This window comes from Lontra canadensis, unplaced genomic scaffold (assembly GCF_010015895.1).
Source record: "Lontra canadensis isolate GAN:19392208 unplaced genomic scaffold, GSC_riverotter_1.0 scaffold41, whole genome shotgun sequence".
NCBI lineage: Eukaryota > Metazoa > Chordata > Mammalia > Carnivora > Mustelidae > Lontra > Lontra canadensis.
In genome coordinates, this window is record NW_022631035.1 from 16591762 (window position 1) to 16612600 (window position 20839).

The 20839-nt window shown below is 49.3% G+C and overlaps 1 protein-coding gene across 12 annotated transcripts in view; it reads right to left on the reverse strand.

Annotated features, from left to right (window-relative positions):
* The window catches only part of MAPT (microtubule associated protein tau), a 93219-nt gene that overhangs the window by 57575 nt on the left and 14805 nt on the right, over positions 1-20839 (reverse strand). The window contains exon 1 of one of the 12 annotated variants that reach the window (XM_032870949.1): positions 8726-9014. The exons of 9 other annotated variants lie outside the window; for them this stretch is intronic. The gene's annotated coding sequence lies outside the window, so the exon portion shown is untranslated. Of the gene's footprint in view, positions 1-2994; positions 3017-8725; positions 9015-20839 lie in introns of those variants that run through there. 2 more of the 12 variants (XM_032870938.1, XM_032870940.1) reach the window with 2 other exon arrangements.

The following is a 20839-nucleotide window of genomic DNA, read 5'->3' on the forward strand; positions in this document are numbered from 1 at the left end:
GTCTAAACACCTCGAGCCAGTGATTCAAGGCTTATTTTTTAAAAGATTTTATTTATTTATTTGACAGACAGAGATCACAAGGCAGAGAGGCAGGCAGAGAGAGAGAGAGGAGGAAGCAGGCTCCCCTCTGAGCAGAGAGCCTGATGTGGGGCTTGATCCCAGGGCCCTGAGATCATGACCTGAGCTGAAGGCAGAGGCTTTAACCCACTGAGCCACCCAGGCGCTCCTCAAGGCTTATTTTAAGTGAGAAAAATACAAAATGAGATAAGATGCCCTAACAGGATGCAACTTTATTTAGGAAAACCTGGTTAAAAAAAAAAAAGTGCAATGTAACCAAAGGTATTATCAAATATGATTCAGATTATTTGTTTCCTAATTTAGGTACTTATCTCACTCGTTCCAGGTCTGGTTTGAAAAGTTTAATTATTCAATCTTCTCTTAAGTAAAACTATGTATTTGCATTTAGTTAATGTGGGAGACAGAATAATGGCCTCTCAGAGATGTTCAGTATCCTAATCCCCAGAACCTACGAATCTGTCACTTCACATGGCAAAAGGGAAGTAGGATTGCAGATGGAATTCAGGTTGTGGACCAGCTGAATTTAAAATAGAGTGCTGATCCTGGATTATCTGGGCGGGCCCAACATAATTACAAGGGTCCTTCCACATGGAAGATGGAGGTAGGGGGGGTGGTATCAGAGTGGTGGGACATGAGAAAGACGCAACTGGTCAGCAATGGCTTTGAAGATCAATGGGGCCATGAGCCAAAAGATGCAGACAGCTCCTGGAAAAGGCAGGAAAGCAGATTCTCCCCCAGACCCTCCAGAAAGGAGGGCCGCCCTTGCCGACACCTTGATGGTAACCCCGGGGACACCTGTGTCAGACTTTTGACACCCCCCAGAATCTCCTTAAGCCAACATTAGTGTTGGCTCAAGGCACTAAATTACAGAAGCAATAGGGGTGGGCACTTGCGGAAGGGGGAGGCTCTTTTTGCACCTCGAAGGGCGACGTGGATGGAAGAGCCCTCCCCTCCCTGGTGGGAAGAAGGGAATGGGAGTCACTGCTCTGCACGGCTCACTCTGTACCCAACCCCAGGCCCGCATGTGCCCAGATGGCAGAGGTGGCTCTCGAAGCCTCCTGGGTGTTCAAGGAACACACCTGGGCTTAGCTCAGAGCAGCAGCCTGCCTTGGGAGCTGTCCGGAAGCGGGTCGCTAATGATGGGATGGGGGAGGGCCTTTTCCTAGTCGAAGGATAGGATCCCGTTAATTAAGAAGCAATGCTTTGTGCTTAAAAGGCACACATTCAGACGCACCGTTTAATCTCTTCCGTTAGGATCACTTTTAAATCAGAGCAGCCGAGCTGAGGTTAGAGGAAACATCTATTATTAACAGAGAGAGAGGAGTGGGCTCCGAAGGGAGAGGCTGGTCAATCACCACACCAGGGAGGCAGGCTTGGGGGCTGATTCGGGCACGTGAACTGTGTGCTGTGCACGGGTGCATTAGTGATGCTGTGCTTAGGGGCTGTGTGTGTGTGTGTGTGTATGTGTGTGTGTGTGTGTGTGTGCGTGCATGTAGGCCCTCCATTCCCGCGGGTAGTCGCACGATACCTACGGGCGGCAGAGCAGGCCAGGCCGGGAGAGGATGGTATAAACAGGACAGAGCAAACCCACCGGCTGACACTGGGGGGACCTCAGGGATGAGGGCGGCGAGCAGACTATGAGGCAGGAATGTACCAGCCCCCACCAGAGACCCAGAAAAAGGAGCAGATGTGGTCCTTGCCCTTCAATGTTTTCAGCCTGGCCGGGGAGGAACATATACAAGTACTGAATGACACAGGGATAGTTTTGGAGCCAAGGGACCCCAAGGAGTCAACTCCACTCTCAACATGCTGCCTACCACGAGCAGGGGCTCCAGGTTGGACCAAGGGAAGGACGACGTGCTCCCTGCTCTCTCAGATCTGGGAGGGAAGACAAAGAGATAAATACAGTCTAAGACCACAGGTCAGAAGAGAGAAGGCAGACTGTGCCCCAAGAGTCTGTGATTCTGTGAGCTAAGCATGGAACAGGTGCAAGAGACAGAGGCTGTGGCGGCAGAAAGGAAATGCGGGTAGAGAAGGCTGGAGAAGGCTCTGGGGAGCTGACCTGGGGCTAAGACTCGAAGGGAGGGCAGGCTTGGAGCAACAAAGTCCTTCGTCTTGGCTGGAGAGGGTGATGACAGGGTCATTATCAGGCAGAGGGGCACCACTGGTCAAGAGGGTGATGGTTGAGAGACAAGACGTTTTGGAGAAGCCAGATTGGAGAGACTTAAGGCCAGGCACCTGCTAGAAAGGCCCTGAGCCAAGGTTAGGAGAAAAATCCCCCAAGGAGCCAGAGCAGCCCCCAAGCTCTGGGACAGTCCTGTTTGCTGGAAATGAGCAAAGAACGAAGAGCCTGCGTCCTGCAGGTTTTGCTCGGGGGCTGGTGATGGAGCCGCTAATTCTCACAGAGTCTGAATTCCTGCACCGCCTTTGAGTTCCGTGGGGGGTAAGTGAACAGGCTCTGGCTGTGTGCCCACCTCTGACCGCCTCTGCAGGGTGATCCTTGGACCAGAAGCAGTGGTAGGTTACATAATGCAGGCGGGAAGAAGCCCTGGCCAGGACATGCTCATCTGAAAAGGTAGCAGCAGCGTAAAGCCTTGGGAGAGGGAGGAAGGCTGTGGAAGGGAGGAAAGGGGAACAGATGGGGTGGGGGGCTGAAGGCAGGGGATGCCCAGCGTTCTGAGGCAATGGAAAGGCCTCTTTGGAGGGACAATTCTCAGCACATGCCGCCGCAGGCAATGGTCAAATGCCAGTGTTGGGCTCCTGAACACAGCAACCTTGCCCAGAGAGGTCTGTAACTTGGCAGTTCCTTCCCTAGTCACGCTTCCAGCCAGAGGACAAAAACATGCATACTTATCTAAACAGAAGTGTTCCCTTTCCTTTTCCCAATTATTAACCCGGGGTTGTTAAATAGCTTACAGGATCAGAGGTCCTTCTAAGAGGAGAAAAATGCAAAAAGGTCTTGGGCTCAGGGTCCACTTTCTGTCCGGTAAGAAGGCAACCGAGCAAAGGCAACTGACAAGCTAAGCAAGTTGCCCAAAGACACAGGCTGGTCAACAGCAAAGGAAGACAAGGAATTAGCTTCCCGGAGCAGGGAGCTCCGTTCGCTGCACACAGTCTCAGAAGGCAGGCTTCCATTTTCCGGAGAACTGATGACTTTCCATCAGCCCGCCCACGTGCTCACCAGTCTCCAGCCGGTGGCTGTCAGCAAGCAGAAATTTGCGGACTGAGGCACCAGCAGGAGGCACAGCCTCAGCTGAACGGCTGATGGGATCACTTGGGCAACTGTCCAAGAAAAGTGTTTTTTTTTTTTTTTCTTTTTAAGTTAAATTAAAACCCACAGTATCAACTACTCTCTGAAAAGAAGAATTCATGCATCATTTAGATCAGACACACCCCTTTTCAATGTTCTAGGGATCACTCATGATCATTGAAAGAAACAAATCAATAATGCAAAGTATTAACAACAAATGGAAGCCTCTTGCTGAATTTAGAGTCATTTGTGGGCAAATGGCTGGAGAGATCATTCCTCCTAAGAAAAACCTGCAAGAATTTATTTCAAACCAACTGCTCACTACAACCTTCTCAAACCTAACATGTTCTTGCTTGTCTACTGCTTTTCTTTTTAAGGCAGTAAATATAACAGAGCAAGAGTTCCATCAGAAAACATTTTGAGGGGCACCTGGGTGGCACGGTCATTTGACTGACTGACTCTTGGTTTCGGCTCAGGTCATGATCTCCAGGTTGTGAGATCGAGCCTCATGTCAGGCTCCGCACTCGGTGGGGAGTCTGCTTGGGATTCTCTCTTCCTCTACCCCTTCTGCTTGCGCTCACTCTCTCTCTCTAAAATAAATAAATAAATCTCTAAAAAAAAAAAAAAAAAAACCAAAAACCCAAACCCACACATTTTAAGATATGGATACACTGGGAGTGCTGGGAGATGATCCTCAAACCCAGAGTGGTTCCTTCCTGTTCAGGAGGAAGGTCAAGGATCCAGCAAGTGGCCTCATCTTCCCTAAACGGATGAGGCATTGGCTTAGGAGGACTGCTAGCAACGTTCTACCAGCTCCCTTCAGCTCCACCAGGACAAGGGGCTGGAGTATGATGTGGGGTGGCGAAAGCGGCTGCCACATGGCAGGACAATAAAGGGGCGGACTGTAGAGTGTCTGAAATTAATAATAAAATTGACGAAAAGCCAGCCTGGTTTTACAGGCATCACGTGCCAGCAACCCTAAACAACATCAGTGATAAAACACTTGTCCTTGAAAACGCTTCTGTGGTCTATGTTAGAAACAATCGGCATCACTGCCACTGAACACGGATAACACATATGTAAGGTTCTCATTAGCCCTTGAGAAAACATATCCTTTCAGAAACCTGGTTTTCTCCATCAAAGTCACTTGGAGAACTCCCAGTGCATAGCCAGCCCCCAGGGGTGTGGAGTTGGCTACACACTGTCGTGGTGGTTTCAAGAGAACATTCTCAGCAGTTCCGAATTGTGCACTGGCTTTGGATACTGTTACAGCTCCTGCCTCCCTGAGACCACATGTTTCCACATTCAGGAATTAGGTTGTAAGTGTGAACATTGGTAGTACGGGGGCACCAGGAAGCTGAGTTACTTCGGTCATTCCGTGTGGCCACTTGGGAGTTTTTATTTGTGTTTAAAATTTAGAACAGTGACACAGAGTGTGAACTGCCAGGGGTACTATTTTTGCTTGGTAAGTATAATTTTTACTCACATGTGATATAGTGAGTTATATATAAGTTTGAATAATAAACTTAAATATAAGTTTGAATAATATTTTTCAACCAGAAACTTATTTTTTATTTTTATTTAAAATTTATTTATTAGAGAGGGGGCGGGGGAGGGGCAGAAGGAGAGAGAGAATCTCGAGCAGACTCCCCAATGGGCACAGAGCCCGATGCAGAGCTCGATCCCAGGACCCTGGGATCATGACCTAAGCCAAAGGCAGAGGCTTTAACCCACTGAGCCACCCAGGCGCCCCTGGAAACATCTTTTTAAATGGTTGAGGGATAGTGTTTAAAATTTTTAAAAAATTAAGCAAAAAATAGTAGATCCCTGGTACGGCTTAGTGGTTGTTAGATTATAGGCAACTCCCGAAGATGTTTCACTTTTATTAAAGTAAGTGAGCAGTGATTTATATAAATTACATTAGGTTTCAACCAATGATCAAAATTCACTGGATATAAAAACTAGTAAGAGGGCCCCTGGGTGGCTCAGTGATAAAGCATCTGCCTTTGGCTCAGGTAATGAGCCTGGGGTCCTGGGATGGAGCCCTATGTCAAGCTTCCTGCTCAGTGGGAAGCCTGCTTCTCCCTCTGCCTGATGCCCCCCCTGCTTGTGTACTTTCTCTCTCTCTCTCTCTCTGTTAAATAAATAAAATCTTTAAGGAAAAAAAATAAGTTGAGCTTTTTTCCTGTTTTGTACTTTAAATTTACTTTTTTTTTTTTTACATTGTGGCATAATTCTGTGTGTAGCATTCAATAAGAGAAACATTTTGTTACTTCTGTCTCCTTTCTGGCTATCATTATGATCATTTCATGATCATTTCTGAAGGGAATTCTGTCATGGAAAGGAGGGGACAGTCAAGTGACAGGTACCTCTGGCTTGTACCCTTTCCGTAAAGGGGCTCGTGATGAGAGAGAAAAGCCCTTCAACAACCTGCCAGGCGCGTGCACCACACATCTGCACGAGAATGCAGATCAGCTTCTCCCCAGACCACCGGTTTCTCTGCTAATACTCGATGTTCCTTTCTTTAAACATCGACTCACTGTGGCAGCAGCCACAGTGATGGTGAGTTCTAGAATGCAGAACTCAGTGATGTGAAGGTTCATGATAACTTGGCAGGGCCGGGGATGGGAAACCCGAGCAGGGCCCGCAGAGGGTGGTGCTGCACTGGGGTCTGGCCCTTGCCCAGGCCTGAAACCAGAGGCTGGCTCTCAGCAGCCAGAGCGTGTGGTCCCTGCTGAGCCAGGACCTACTTCCCGGTCTTCCGGCAGGGGAAGCGGGCAGGCGTGACAAAGCAAAATTAAGTGAATTTGGAGTGAGCCCACATCGGAGGAGCTTCTGAATGGTGCTCACCTTTTACCAGGGACAGGAGGCAGACACCATGAATAGCGGAAGTGTCTAATCTTGGAAATTAAAAGATTGACGAGGTGCAGGATAGTGAAAAGAACACAGGCTTTGAAGATGAAAGGTCTGGGTTCGAATTCTGATTCTACAATTTATGGGCTGTGTGATCTTGGGCAAGTGACTTAACCATTCTGAGCTTCAGTTTACTTGTTTGTAATGTGGGGATATAACCCCACCTCTAAAGGCTGTCCCGAGATAAAACAAAATCGTGTCTCTCCTCTGAATACCTAAGAGCATCTTACTTCTCCTTTAGGTTTCAACAATGGCAAAATTTTCTACAGGGACAGAGCCAAAGCCTTGTGTGGCTTATGCAACAACCCCACCCCCGCCCTGCCCCCGGGGTGCCTTGGTGGTCAGGTCAGGCCCAGAGACTTCTCTAAGAATGCAGAGTACAGCCTGGATTCAGCTGAGGAGGGCAGGCACGCTCGGAGAACACGGAGGTGGCAAGAGTGTCAGGGATGCTTTAAGAAACAATCTGGCTGGAAGAGAAGAAGCGAGCTAGAATGGTTGACCGAAGGGGGCATTTGTTTTGTTTTAAAGACAGGAATCATTTAAACCTCCTACATGCTGACACTGAGGAAGGGGCCAGGAGAGGAGGAGAGGAGAGAAATAGGAGAAGGGGAAAAATAAAAGTTAAGGAAGCCTCCCAAATGGTGGGAGAGGTGGCAGAATGGAATTCCAGGCATGGAGTTGGAGGGGGCTTGGCCCCGCGAGAGCTCTGGCTGGAGCAGAACGGAGCTGAATGAGCACTTGGTGTTCGGGTCAGCCTAGCATAGCACCTTGACCGTCCCCAGCCCACCCAGGGGATAGACATTTGCTTCCTTCCTCCTTCCTAAAACTACCAAATCCCAATACCACTGCCCACCCCCCTGCAACATTTAAAGACCATATTTTTCCACAACAAATCCCACTGGTTATATTTTGAGCATTCCAAATGAGAGCTCAGGGGTGGACTGATACTCCCGCCTTCCCCCCATTTTTTTACTTTGAAAAATTTTAACTCACAGGCAGGTTGTACAAATAATACAATCAGCTCCTAGATACCCTCCTGAACTCACCAGTTGTAAATATTGTCATCATTTGCTTTCTCCCTGTCATTCTCTGTATATTCACGTATAATTATACATAGATACAATTTAGTTTCAAACAATATTTTTCTGACTATAAAAGCAGTATCTGCTTATGTAATCAAGTACAGCAAAACATACAGGAGTACTTACCTATAATCCTACCACCTGAGATATTGCTATTAATATTTTCATATATGTCCTTTTGTTGTTGTTGTTTTCAGTTTTTTTAAGTCGACTCCACACTCGATGTGGGGCTCGAACTCATGACCCTGAGATCAGAAGTTGCATGCTCTACAGACAGAGCCAGTCAGGCAGTGCCCTCCCATCCCCCCATCCCCCTCCGCTGCCAACATGTCCTTTTTGGATCTTCATATGCATTTTTAGACATAGTCAAGATTATACTAAACACAGAATTTGTACCATGTTCTTCTATTATGTCCAAAGTGTTTTCTCAAGTCATGTAAATTTCCATAGACAATTTCCAATGGCTACCTACCGTTCTACTTAACCATTTCCCTGAGGTCAGACACATGGCTTGCTTCCGAGATTTCCTACACTAACAACACTTGGGTGAACTTACTAAATACATCCTATTCATATTCCTAATTATCTCCAGATTCCAAAAGTGAAACTCTGAGGTCAAAGGATGGCAATATATACTTTTTTCTTTCTTTCTTTTCTTTTCTTTTTCTTTTTCTTTTTTTTTTTTTTTGAATAGGCTCCATGTCCAACATGAGGCTTGAACTCATGACCCTAAGATTAAGGAGCCCATGCGCCACCGCCTGAGCCAGTCAGGCACCCTTGGAGAGTAATATTTTAAAGCTTCTCTCTACATCCTGCCAAACTGCTACCTGGAAATTTTTCCAAACATTTCCTGCCATTGGGTTGTACGGGAGCAGACCTAACATCACTGAACGGGGTGGGTGCGGGGGGCACAGGCAGGGGGAGGTCTGGCCCCGTCCCAAATCACCTGTGACGGTGGAAACCAAATGAAGGGGTAGAGAAACCCCGCCTCTCAGGGTTTCTCATTCTGGCCCACTGCAGGCACTTGAGAAAAGGTCACTGCATGAGCAAACAAATCCACAAACATGTATTTCTGCATTCCTATCACATGTCCAACACAAGCGACAAGGAGAGAGAAGGGAAAGAAAAAGCAAGGGATCGTGGGATGAAAGGCGCTAACTGTGCGTGCAGGAGTCAAAACTAAATTCGCCCACATACAATATGGCAAGTTTTCTCAGGACAACCTGCCCACGGCTTGTGCTGATGTCTGCAGATCTCCCTTTGCGGCAGGTAAGCCTCGATCTGATTCAGCTCCAAATTCCAAGCATTTAGGAAGACGGAAGATGCGGGGGGTTGGGGGAGAGTCAGGTGTGGCATCCACCGCCAGCCCCCAGCCTTGCCCAGAGAGGGGCAGCAACATTACCTAGGGAAACAGGGAGGCCTCTCGCAGCTGATTCCTGCCGGGAGCTGGTTGTCAAAGAACCGGCCTTGGCCACCGAGATGATGGCAGTTCCCCACCTCAGCGCTTTGCAGGGGATGTGCTGTCACTTCATTGGGATGATTTTCCATAAGTGACTCCTGGTTGTCATCCCGATTCCAAATGGGCAGGAGCAGCCCCTACTGGCAGAGATGGGCTGGATGGGGGCTGCAGGGAGGTGGTGGGGACACACCTGCCTAAGAGTGGGATGGCCCTAGGGAGGGCAGGAATGACATCACAGTCACCCTAGGAGAAGAGCCAGGTCTGTGAAGTCATGGAGTTCTGGGGCCTTTCTCCCCCTGCTCTGGGCACTGGGTTATTGGTCTTTTTTGCTTTCGAAAGGGAAGTGATGGATGAACAGGCAAAGAGGAGAGGGGAGGAGGCTGGGATGGCAGCCCATCACTGTCCGATACTGGGGAGTTCCACTCCCCATGAGCCCTGCTAAGGAAGGATGAACTGAACAAGGGAGCCTTTGGAGTCACGTGTGACTTAAACCCTACACTCATATCTGAATGGGCTTTGGAGGTTCCAGACTTTGAGCGCCTGATGGGGCACAGAGCAGGAGGCTCTGTGCCAGTGTCCCCACGGTGGGCTGGGGGCTGCCCTCTGTCCTCTTCCTGCAGATGGGCTCTGGTTGGATTTCGAGGGAGAGAGGGCTTAGTTGTCAAATGTAAAAAGAGGGCTTGTGAAATCCAGAATGTACTTAAGGATCATGTCTTTTCAACGCAAACACTCAGCTACCACTTGGGGCCGGCAAGCCTCTTTTCTTTTTTTAATTTAATTTAATTTTTATTTATTTGACAGAGAGAGAAAGAGAGATCACAAGTAGGCAGAGAGGCAGGCAGAGAGAAAGGGGGAAGCAGGCTCCCTGCTGAGCAGAGCTCCATCCCAGGACCCTGAGATCATGACCTTGAGCCAGAGGCAGAGGCTCAACCTACTGAGACACCCAGGTGCCTGGCAAGCCTCTTTTCTAAGCACATGACAAGACTGAGTTCATTTCATTCTCTTCCCAACCCCAGGAGGTGGGTAGTATGATTTTTACACCAATTCTACAAATGCGAAACTCAGGCACAGACAGGCTGAGCAGCCTGCCCACATTCACACAGCTAGGACATGGCAGGGCTGGGATTTGAACCAAGGCACTTGGTTCTAGAGTGTGGGCGTGAAACCTCACTTCCATGTTGGAGAAACTGTGGGAGTTGTTTCCCAGAAGCGATGGCTGAGTTCTCCTTCCCCATGGGTTCATACTGTTCAAGAAGGGGGCCGTTCCTAAAGACAGCAGGGGGTAGGTCAAGGTCGCACACAGTGGCAATAGTGGCTGAGTCTATGAACCTTGCAGTGTTCTTATGAGCTGCAGAGGTGAGAGAGACTTTAATGAGAGACTCAGATTCCCTTTTATGGGAGGAAACTGGAGCCATGGAGAAGCCCTGGGGGCGGGCTGGTCGGGACACTCCCTCAGCACCCACAAGCAAACCTGGGATGGTTGGACCACATCCAGGCCGCCTCCTCCCTGAGTCTCAAGAGTGAACGCTATGGGGCTTCTGGGCTAAACCAGCAGTGGAGGGGCCACCGTTTCCTGATGATTCTGGGGACCTGTCCTAGCCTAGCGTGACATTCCTGGTGGGGATCCATTCCCAACCTCAGCCTCATCTCTGGGCCACGTTCCCATCCTGTTCTCAGTGAAAATCCCTGAGTCATGACAGAGGACACAACTAATGCTGGAGAGAGGCCTTTAGGTAACACCTGTTCTGGGCATCCTCTCTCGTCTCTCTTTTTAAAAAGATTTATTTAGTTAGTTAGTTAGTTGAGAGAGAGGGTGAGAGAGAGAGAGAGCATGAGAGGGGAAAAGGTCAGAGGGAGAAGCAGACTCCCCATGGAACTGGGAGCCTGATGAGGGACTCCATCCCAGGGACCCGGGATCATGACCGGAGCCGAAGGCACTTGCCCAACCAACTGAGCCATCCAGGTGCCCCTAGGCATCCTCTCTTTAAAGAGAAGGTCAAGTTTCTTGATTGCAGCTCAGGCCATGATCTCAGGGTCGTGAGATCTAGCCCTCCGTCGGGCTCTGCTCTCCATAGGGAGTCTGCGGGAGGATTCTCTTCCTCTCCCTCTGCGCCTCCCCACACACTCACACACACACTCTCTCTAAAATAAATAAATATTTTTTAAAGTGTCAAGATGCCTCAACATAACATAACACCTTCACTGCACCTATAAAACGGACTTGTAAAACCACTGCATGTGTGTTTCTTCTCTAGCTAGACTCAGCGTCCTAAGGACCAGGACTAAGGGTTTCCAAAGCACGTGGGAGACATTCAGTTGGATATGCTGAACCTTTTCACACCTTAAGGTATAACTTATTTAGATATCATGGCTGGAAATTTTGATAAAATACCCCTAGTTGGATGATGGCAACCAAGAGGCATCAGATGAATGGAAGCCTGAAAGAGCCACATATAAGGCCTTCAGGAAGAGGGGCCCAGAGCTATCCAGAGCCAGCCATGACATAGGCCACAGAGAGGACTCAGAGTATACGTCAGTCAAAAATCATTGGCCGAGGGTCATGGGCTTAGATGCTTTGAACCTCCCTAAGGGGACTGTCAATCCCTGCTTCTCACTTCTGGAAGGATGGCACCAAAAAAGCCCAAAGCTGACACCGAGCGGGTCTCAGCCCCAGCTCTTTGAGTAAATGTACTGTCACTCCACTGGGATGATTTTCCATAAGGGACTCCTGGTTGTCACCCCGACTGTAGACCAGCAGTGTCAGGACCAGAACCATATGTCCTTCCACCAAGGTCTCAAAATCCCCACCTCAGGAAGTTCTTCCTGCTGTCTAGCTTGAATTCTTCCAGACACAGTTTAAACCAAACAGCTTGTGAGTTATATGGCAGAGTTTTAAAGCTTCTAAATTAGTAACCTATACTTGAAAATTTAATCTAAGTACAATTTATTTTAAGTTGCTAAGAGAATGGATCTTTTTTTTAAGATTTTATTTTATTATTAGTATTTTTTTTAAAGATTTTATTTATTTATTTGACAGAGAGAGATCACAAGTAGGCAGAGAGGCAGGCAGAGAAAGAGGGGGAAGCAGGCTCCCTGCCATGCAGAGAGCCCTATGAGGGGCTCCATCCCAGGACCCTGAGATCATGACCTGAGCTGAAGGCAGAGGCTTAACCCACTAAGCCACCCAGGTGCCCCTTAAAGATTTTATTTTAAAGTAATCTCCATACCCATTGTGGAGCTCGAACTCCGAACCCTGCCCCACGCTCTACAGACTGAGCCAGCCAGGAGCCTCTGAAGTACAATTTCTGATTTATCTTGAGAAGTTGGAATGATCTGGCCAGGCTGGGCCCACACTTGCACGAGACACCATCATTGGCTGGGGTCTCCCCAGTGCCAGTCCCGTGGGGGCATTAGGTGACATGCTTCTTGTTTGGGCTCTTTGCACCTTGTCCCTGAGGGTCCTAAGCCATCTGTTGTCACCCAGTTACCTAAGCCATCACGAACCCCTGTAGATTTCCCTCCAAGCCCCGTGACCCCAGCCCAGGCACTGGGCTTCCTCCAAGGAAGGCTGCCCAGAGTGGGTCGTCTAAGGGAAGGCGGGACTGCAGTGTCCCGCATGTCCAGTGGCTGCAGAGCATCAAGAAGCAAGCAGTCTCCATGCTCTGACCCAGCTTGTCTCGTAGGACATGTTCCCGAAATGGCTGCCAGGGCTTTGCCTCCGGGTCTGGAGAAGACAACTTTCTTGTAAGGGATCCTGACGGCCTGTGTCGGAGGAGAAAACTTCCCACAGCCTGTTCTGAGCCGGCTCTCACGGACATAAACACATGTCAATTGCGTGCCCAAGTCTACATGGAGGAGCACAGAGAGGTTCTTGTTCTAGTTCTTTTCATTATAAATCCTGCTACAAGGACAACGGAAGGGAAATGGTCCCACGTTTTCATTGAAAAGTCTGGGGAGGGGAGGAAAGAGTAAACGTCTTTGCGATCAGATTTTCCCACATTCACAGTTGTCCCTTATTCACCATTCCCGGCTTGTACATGATGCTGTAGAAGAATTGTGCAAAGATGCATGCATTTACCACAGGTGGGCCTTTTTGACATTCATTATGAATTTAATTATTATTAAATACCCACAGTGTGCCAGGCGCCGGACAGCAAATGAGGGGCAGACAGGAGGAAGGCTCCATGTCGCTGGTCAGCTGTCCCTGTAACTGCTCAGCCCCGCTGCTACGTTCCCAGGCCCTGCAGCTGGAGCCTGCCCAGTCCCCCTGCTCTCTCGGGACTTCAGACGGATCCCTGAGGGTCAGTGGGTGACGGGGGAGGGGCAGGTGTGTCTGTGGATTCCCGGGCACTAGGAGGCGACTGCAGGGGGCAGGGCTGGGCAGCCAGGCCGTACCTTACTAGAGCACTCCAGTCTAGTGTACCTAAAGGACAGGGGGCAGAGCTGAGCCCCTGAAATCAGGCACAGTGTTGAAGAGCCAGGCAGGAGGCCCACAGCTCAGGGAAAGGAGGCCCCTCGAGGCAGTGATGCTCTGGCTGGAGTGTCCTCCAGGCCGTGGATGAAGAAGGGGCTGCTGCACTGCTGAGTGTAAGGGATTGTGGGAAGGCTACCTAGTCACCCTGAGCCTCAGGTCCCGCAGGTGAAACAATGGCTAGAATTGCAAATTCAATGGGGGGATAGATGATGAAATGAGATGAACCAGGCTAACACATGTTAGCCCTCACCTGTTGTAACTGTCAACTCCAGCCAGGCAGCTGGTCACCAGGAGAGAGGAAAGCAGAGGGCTTGGGGGAAAGCCCAATCCATCTCCCGAAACAAACAAAAACAGACACACAAAAGCGACCTGAGCCCTGGAATCTGTACAAAGCATGTGCATGGCCCAGTGAATTGCAGGTGCACACGGAGCCCAGGAAAAACCCTTCCCGAACCTGCATTCTCCACCTACAGCTCAGCTGGAAGCTTCCCTTGTCTACCGCAGCCAGGTGCCCAGGCTAGCCCACAAAGGCCTAGCAACGGCGCTCATGTCTCCAATAGACCTTAGCAGCTTTGAGGGGCCAGGCCCATCTTGAGTCCCCGTGAGCCCTTCTGAGCTGTGAGCCCACCGACCTCCACTAGAGCCCAACAGCAGAGAGAGGAAGGAAAGAAATGTCAGGGAGGTGGAGTAAGTAGCCAGCTCTGGTCAGGAGCCCACAGGTTCCCACAAGCTCCTGTGTGGGTGTGGCCACAGGAACTAACCTGAGCGGGGCTCTCTGCATGGGGTCTGGGTCTGCGGAAGCCTCCAGGGTCCTCTGCAGGGTAGGGGCAGGGCTAGGATGAGGGCTCCTGCCTCAGCAGGGGTGAAGGTGCATTGGGCGGAGGGAAGGGGGGCAGCCCCTTCCTCCAGTTCCTGGCGAGTCCGAGTCCTGGCCTGCTGGATGGGAGCGGAAACAATCCCACAGCTTGCCCCGGGGGAATGGGGGAGGCGTGGCCAGGGCGAGGGTGGCCAGATAGCCACAGGCAGGGCTGGAGTGGTCAGTGTCACTGGCAGGTGGAGGGCCCACAAAGACTCAAAAAACACCGGAAGGATGGAAAATGGGAGTAATTCAGATAAATTTTTTCAAGGCGGAATCTGTATTTTTTTCTGATTATAAAAGTAACTCACGCTGCTATTAGAATTTTTGATAATGAGAATCTACTCATGTGTTACTAATAATAAGCTTTTGGCCACACACACACACACACACACACACACACACACAGATTGGATTTGGGAAAAAATGCAAGTGCAGACAGTAGAAAGCGAGAGTCCCTCTATAACCCACCTTCAGTTCCACAATCTGGCCTCTAAAAGTTTAATAACACAGGGGCACGTTTGCAGGATGTCACGGGGGCTGTTCAAGAGTGTGACTAAGGGCTAGTCACTCGCTGTGCTCTGTCCTTTATAGGAATCATTGCCACCCCTTAACCACAGCCCTGAAAGGGAGGTGCTATTATTCCCATTTTTCAGATGTGGAACCAGGCTCAGAGAGGTCAAACGGCTTACCCAAGGTCCCACAGCTAGGAGAGGGCAGCCAGGAGTCAACCCTGGTCTGCTCTCCTCCCAGGAGGCGGCTCTCACTGCCACATCTCATCCAATAATCCGGGAGAGCAGGAAGGAGGTGGGTGAACAGTATCTCATATCTGTTTCTTTAGTGAGACATGGTAACCATATGATTCAAACAATACTTGGGGAAAACTGTTTGAGCCGCTAAGAATAAGCCAGGCAGGTGCAAGAAGAGATGTCCCCCAGCAGCTTTCGCGCTAACACGGGGTGGTGGGGGCAGACTTTGGAAATGAAAGGGAAGTGGCTCCAGGAGCCAGCAATGGAAGAAATGGCCAAAAGTGGACAGAAAAATGAATGAGCCCCTCCAGGCTCTCCTGGGGCTCGCTGCAGGGGTGGGCGGAACGGGTTGGTGGTTGTGTAGCTCTTGCTCATACCGTAACGTGTCCACGGCTGGGAAGTGCTTCATCTCCGTGGGCAAGAAAAACCTCATTAACCTAATGGATATTTTCCAGTAACAAATGTTGCTTCTGTGTTTAAGCACACCCGAGGGGAAAGCTGTTCCACTAGGGACACCCAGGCATCCTCCAGGAATTGTGGACATGCTCTAGGAAAATTAGCGGGCGTTTTCAAGCAGCGCTTATGCTTCTCCTTTCAAAAGGAGGGAAGTCAATTCAGCCTGGCTGGTTTAATAAAAGTCCCTCGACTGGCCAGGTGGGTCTAAGAGTCCCCCTCTGGTACCCCAACCATTGCAGGGAGGTAATGCGGGGCCGAGAAAGGGATGTGCAAGAGGAGGAAGGAGACCTGTGCTAGCTGAGTTTGCTATGAACTTGCTGTGTCACCCTAGGGAGGTCACTTTACCTCTCTGGGCTGTTACCTCATTTCTCAAGTGGCTCTGGCATCTGTTCAAATGCCAGACTCATGGGCCTTAACACCTTGCACTGGCCCCTCTGTGGATTTTTCTCAGTATAACCTCAAAGAGCAGGGGAGGTATGAGAGAAAGGAAGGTCCCTTGAGGAGGAAAAAAAGAAATGAAGGGAAAGTGGTGATTCATTTTAAGGATGTCATACATTTGGGGCAGCTCCCAACACTTCCATCTTTCTCTGCTGGCCCCTTCTTTCTCCTCCCTCCCAGCCCTCCCGTCACATGGTTGACAGAGGCCATGAGCCACCATCATGGGAACCCTGGTGACTCGGTCAGGAAGGCAGCAGAGGAGGTCTGGGCAGTGGCTAGTTGGTGAGACCAGGTGGCCTCTGGAGTTCAGGGTCCTACATGGTTCTGGGAGTTCAGAGTCCCACAGGCCAAGCAGAGGGAGGCTTAACCAACAAACAGTGGGAGATGCTCCAGCTTGATGGGGAGGAAAGCTACATTCTAGCTGGGGCTATGCCTGTCAGCTTCTCTGCAGAGCGCCAATAGGACAACACGGTAATTAAAACTGAAATGAGGTCTTTGGAGGATTGGCTAGAACGTCTCTGAGGACTGCTGTGTTGTATCTGGAAGCAGAGACTAGAAGTGCCTTTTGCTTCTCAGGGTGTGGGAAGTGTCCCGAAAGAGCAGGGTCTTGGGGCCGTGTTCTATGTGCTTCAAGGAACATGGGGCATTCTGAAGGACCTCAGACAGGCCCTGGAGCTGGGAGTGCAGTCGGCTCACGGAACTTACTCCAGAAGAGACAGACCTCAGTGCCAGGCCCGGACACAGGCCCCTGCCTCGAGGCAGGGCTGTGGCCAGAAAAGGTACCAGCGCTTGGCCCCCACCGCGGAGGTTCTAGAATGGCAGCTTCCATTTTCTCCCCTTCCAAACAGGAAGTGCCACCTAGCCTACAGTGGGAGGATGAAATGAGGTCATTTGTGTGAAAACACTGAGAGAAAATAGCACTGGAGTTGTTTCTGATATAAAAGGATTGGGCATGAAGAGAGTCAAGTGGCATATCATTAATCCCCCGCCCTGGAGGGGGGTGTCTCCCTCGGAATGCAGGCTACCAACCACTCTGGGGACTCTGGTGGTGGCTCATGGGGCTAGTCTGGGTTGTCACGAACAACGACAAGGCTTGGGCACTTAAACAACACAGTAGCCAACCTCCCTTTGTCCTCCTGCCCCCTTCCCTCCCCTACGTCCGAGGGAAGACTCCAGAAGGTGCCCTGTGTATTCAGTTACGCTGTATATACGCTTCACACACACTCTGTGTACTTGAGCTCCTGCTAAGTTGTAGTCCTACAACTAGTTTGGAAAGTCTTCCTGTCTAAGGCAGTGCAGTGCCCAGGCTAGCCCACAAAGACCTGGTTATAGAGCTTCTGTCTTTCTGAAATTAAAGAGTGAAGGCAGATCAGAACTTACCCACCAGGGGGGTCATGTCTGTCAGCTTCACCTGGGGGGCCTTTGAAAGAACCCTTCTTCCAGATATTTTCATCCTTCTGAAGAGAGTTGGGGCCCAAGCATATATATGAATTTGGCTTTAAAAAAATATACACAGGGGTGCTTGGGTAGCTCAATGGGTTAAGCCTCTGCCTTCCTCTCAGGTCATGATCTCAGGGTCCTGGGATCAAGCCCCACATCGGGCTCTCTGCTCAGCAGGGAGCCTGCTTCCCCCTCTCTCTCTCTGCCTGCCTCTCTGTGATCTCTCTCTCTGTGTGAAATAAATAAAAAAATCTTAAAAAAAAATAGAGTACAGAGTGATACTGACATGTCCTGCCCGCATCCATGATTTCTCTCACCCAGAGGCTACCATTAAAACCTGATTTTCATCTTTCCTTCCGGTCAGGCTCCATAAACAGGGCCTCATTCACAGGCATGCTCCCTCTTTCTGTACAAGTGGGAACACATGGTGGCCGCCTTGTTCCTCGATTAGCCCATCTGAGGGAGTGTCCACAGCAGTGCATTCTGCGGGGCAGGGGTGGGGGCCAGTTTAGTCAACCAGTTTCCCATCAATCATTTCCAGACTTTTGTGTAACAGATGCCTCCCCAGTGAATCCCCACATAGATTGTCCTTGCTCACACAGAAAGGATCTCTGCCACCTGGACCACCAACAGAGGCATCCCACTGTGCTTTTTATCAGCAATCTTTTAGAATCAGCAAGGTTTAGCATCTTTTCAGTACCCATTGAAAACTTTTGCTTTTTTTATCTTTTTTTTTTAGATTTTATTTATTTATTTGACAGACAGAGATCACAAGTAGGCAGAGAGGCAGGCAGAGAGAGAAGGCGGCGGGGGCGTGGGGCCTGAGAAGCAGGTTCCCTGCTGAGCAGAGAGCCCGATGTGGGGCTCTATCCCAGGACCCCAGGATCATGACCTGAACCAAAGACAGAGGCTTTAACCCACTGAGCCACTTTTTGCCTGTAAACAACCTGCTTTTCTCTTTCCCCAGGCATGGGTAATCTCATAAAACCTCTGGGGCAATCCTGGAGTGTCCCCAGACTCCCTGTGTGTTCTGGATGGCCCAAGGCCCCTGAACCGCTAACGCTGTGAGCACCCTTAAAATCCTGAGAATCCAGGGGTGCCTGGGTGTCTCAGTCATTGGGCTTTTGCCTTCAGCTCAGGTCATGACCCCAGGGTCCTGGGCTCGAGCCCCACATCAAGCTTTCTGCTCAGCCGGAAGCCTGCTTCTCCATCTCGCCCTGCTTGTGTCCCCTCTCTCATTGTGTCTCTCTCTGTCAAATAAAAAAATTAAGATCTTTAAAAAATAAAATCCCGAGAGTCCAGGGACTGCCCAGCCTCTGTGCGGGCCCCAGCACCCCTCAATGGCTGGGCCCAAAATTCCCCCGGAGGCAGCTGTGGTATCAGAAATGTGGAATCACCTGAAGCTGGTGATTGGTAATATTTCATGTGGCTTATCTCGCAGGGTTTGTCATGGATGGGATCCATTCATGCTCACCTTCTCCACCCTTACACAGAGCTTCTGTTTTATAGGAAGTGCTCAAGTGACCGTTGAAAGAAGAAATCATTAGCACCTGTCTAATTGCCCCCCTCTTTTGTCCAGAGGGTAGCTAGTGCGGTTCAAATGGGTTCAGTGGAACTGTGCTTACAAAGAATCCTAGTGTAAGGAAGTCCACTTCCTGACAGCCTCAATCAGCTTTCTTGCAAATTTCTAAAGCCCCTTTCTTTGGCCCTGGCAATCAGGGTTGCCAGATAAAATACAAGGCACCCAGTTAAATCTGAGTTTCAGTAAACAACAACTGTTTTAGTGTAAGTATGTCCCGAAGACTGCATGGGACATACTTAGTGTGATAGTTTCTGGGTGGCCACGGTACCAAATTGCAAAGTGAGTGGCTTAACACAACAGATATTTCTTCTGTCACAGTTCTTGAGGCCAGAAGTCCAAAATCAGATCACTGGGCCAAAATCACGGTGTTGGCAAAGTCTCGCTCCCTCCCACAGGAAGTTCTAGGAGCCAATCCTTTCTCTCTTCCAACTTCCGGTGGCTGCTGGAATCCACATCATTCCACGTCACTCCAACCTGGTGGATCACAGGGTCTTCTAATCTCTCTCTGCCGCCTTCTTGTAAGGACACAAGTGACTGCATTTATCATCCACCCAGATAATACAGGATAATTTCATCTCAAAATGCTCCAGAGAATGACATCTGCAAAGATCCTTTTTCCAAATAAGGTCATATTCACAGGTTCTAGGGATTAGGATCTGATATCTTTGGGCGGCATTTTGTAGCCTATCACAATTATACTAAAAAAAAAAATGTTGTTTATCTGAAATTGAAATTTCACCAGGCATCCAGGGTTTTAATTTGCTAATTCTGACAGCCCTCCCTGGACCTGATTCCTCCTGAGGTGGCAGGAACTTAAGCCATTTGTCTTCACCTGCTCATCACTCGTCCTGGAATGAGCTTGGGGACCATGCCTCAGACCCAAGCCTGTTCACCAAAATCTTTTGTCTTTGAAGTAGGGCTTATGGCTTATGATGGCTTTCCAGTTTTCAGGAGAATCTAAAGGCGTAAACTAATACAAAGTCTTAGCTTTTTAAAAGATTCTGGCAAATGCATGCATTTCCACTTTTAACACTCAAAACTTCATTTTTTAATTTATTTTGTTTAAGATTATTTATTTATTTACTTGACATACAGATCACAAGTAGGCAGAAGAGGCAGGTGGGGGAGGTGGGCGGGAAGCAGGCTCCCTGCCGAGCAGAGAGCCCTATGCAGGGCTCGATCCCAGGACCCTGGGATCATGACCTGAGCGGAAGGCAGAGGCTTAACCCACTGAGCCACCCAGGCGCCCCAGCACTCAAAACTTCAAGTGCTGACTGGCCCCCCTCACCACTTCAGGTCTTTGTGTGAAAGCGTTAAAAGGAAATACAGCATTGGATTTGTTTTCTTTCTTGTTGTTTTAAAAACCTTATTTATTTATTTGAGAGATAGAGAGAGAGAGAGAGAGAGGAGGAGGGGCAGAGGGAGAGGAAGAGAGAGAATTTCTTTTTTTTTTTTTTTTTTAAGAGAGAGAATTTCAAGCAGACTCCGGCTGAGCACAGAGCCTGATGCAGGGCTTGACCCCATGACTCCTGGGGTCACGACCTGAGCTGAAACCAAGAGTCATTGCTCAACCGACTGGGCCACCCAGGTGCCCCCGTTGTTATTGTTTTTAAAGATTTTATTTTTAAGTAATCTCTACACCTAACTTGGATCTCGAGCTCAAAATTTCAGGTCAAGAGCTGCACACTCTTGGGTTAAATGGAGGATGAGTATTAAGGAGGGCACTTGTGATGAGCACCGCGTGTTGTGTGAATCACTAAATTCTACACCTGAAACTAATGTTATACTATGTTAACTAACTGGAATTTATTATTATTATTATTATTATTATTATTATTATTTTAGATTTACTAATTTATTTTGGAGACAGCATGAGCAGGAGGGGCAGAGGGAGAGAACCTGAAGCAGGCTCCTTGCTGAGCATGGAGCCCAAGATGGGGCTCGATCTCAGGGCCCTGAGATCATAACCTGAGCAGAAACCAAGAGTCTGATGCTCAACTGACTGTGCCCCAGGCACCCCAACTAACTGGAATTTAAATAAAAACTTGAAACTACAAAAAAA